At 45.7% G+C, this 1466-nt stretch overlaps 1 pseudogene; it reads right to left on the bottom strand.

The window, feature by feature from the left end:
- Positions 1–724: 724 nt before the first annotated feature.
- LOC122142951 lies at positions 725–1363 on the bottom strand (annotated as a pseudogene).
- Positions 1364–1466: the final 103 nt, after the last annotated feature.

Here is a 1466-nt window from a genome sequence, read left to right as displayed (position 1 = left end):
CACCTAGAAGCGACCCGGGTTGGCTAAGTTCGGCGAATGATAAGGGAAACTTAAGGCGGTTCCTACTATTCCGGCTCAGGCACCAAATACAAGATAAAAGGGTGCCAATGTCTTTCAATGGTTGGTAAGAAGAAGAATCAAGCGCGTGATTGGTGCCCTGGGTAGAAGGAATGGCGAGTGCTTAGGCGGTGGGTTGTAGCCCGAAGACAGAGGTTTGAGTCCCTCTTCCTATCAGCTCCGTGGTGAAGAACACATTGGATTGCAAATCCTAGAAGATGACTTTTGGCTCTAATGTTATCCTAAATCCCTAGGTGGTTAGTATTAGGATAGCTTGGGCATTGGTAGAGTCCTCATTAATTGCTCCGCGGCCGTCTTGTGTGGAAATCTGCTAAGGGTCACTAAGAAGGTGTTGGTGTTTGGGTGTCGTCCAGGGTTGTTGAGTTAAATCATATTGGGAAATAGTCAGTGTTCTTGCGTAGCATAGGGCGTAGGTCGAAGTATAGACTAATTCGGGCGGTTAGGGCTAGGTCTGTGGCAAGATGGGAGAGGTCTTGATTTTGTTAGTCTGGGGTCAGATAAGTCATGTTGGCTATGAATCCTTGTCAGGGATAGGGCTTTTTGATTCAGGTTGTTGCGACAGTGTGTTGATGATTTGGTTGTTAGTGATATTTTTAGGTTCAGGAATGCTGCGGAGAGGTTATGATAATATATGTTCCTAGTGCAATTAGGGCGAGAAGTGGGGGCGTATTGGATTACAATAATTATTCATCCCTATGTGTGCGATTGAAGAGTAGGCCAGGATTTTCGCGTAGTTGGGTTTGATTTAATCCTCCTCATCCTCCAACTAATGTGGATGAAATTCCTAATAGTGTTAGTAGCAGTTGGGTCGATGGTTTGTGCTGTTTGGATAATAAGCGCGAATGGGGCGAGTTTTTTGTCAGGTAGATAGGATGAGTCCTGTTAGCAGGTCTAATCCTTGTAGAACTTCTGGTATTCAGAAGTGTATTGGTGCAAGTTCCAATTTTAAGTGCTTAAGGCAGCTATAAATATTGTGCTGGCGATGGGGTTCGACAGGTCTTGATGCTTTCATTCTCCTGTTATTCAGGCATTTGTTGTGCGTGGAGCGAACAGGATTATTGCCGCGGCGGTTTGGGCTTTTGGCTTGTTTTATTTAAGAAATATTTTGTAGTTGCTTCTACTGCACGGGGGTGGTGAGGGTGGATGTTGTGCCATTAGGGGGGTGATTGCTAGCGTATTAATTTCTAGGCCCATTCAAGCTAGGAGTCAGTGAGAGCTAGCAAAGGTTAGGGTGGTTCCTAGCCCTAGGCTGGATAATAGGGTTGCGAGTACAGTATGGGTTCATTGTGCGGAGGAGGGTAATTGAACCGTTTCTGTTCGGGGTAGGGGCCCGAAAGCTTTATTTATAAGCTGACCCCGCCTTTAGAAAGTGGTTTGTAAAGGAAGCA

This window comes from Cyprinus carpio, unplaced genomic scaffold (assembly GCF_018340385.1).
Source record: "Cyprinus carpio isolate SPL01 unplaced genomic scaffold, ASM1834038v1 S000000412, whole genome shotgun sequence".
Classification (NCBI taxonomy): domain Eukaryota; kingdom Metazoa; phylum Chordata; class Actinopteri; order Cypriniformes; family Cyprinidae; genus Cyprinus; species Cyprinus carpio.
Note: the sequence above shows the minus strand (reverse complement) of the source record. Positions and strands in the feature narration are given on the sequence as shown.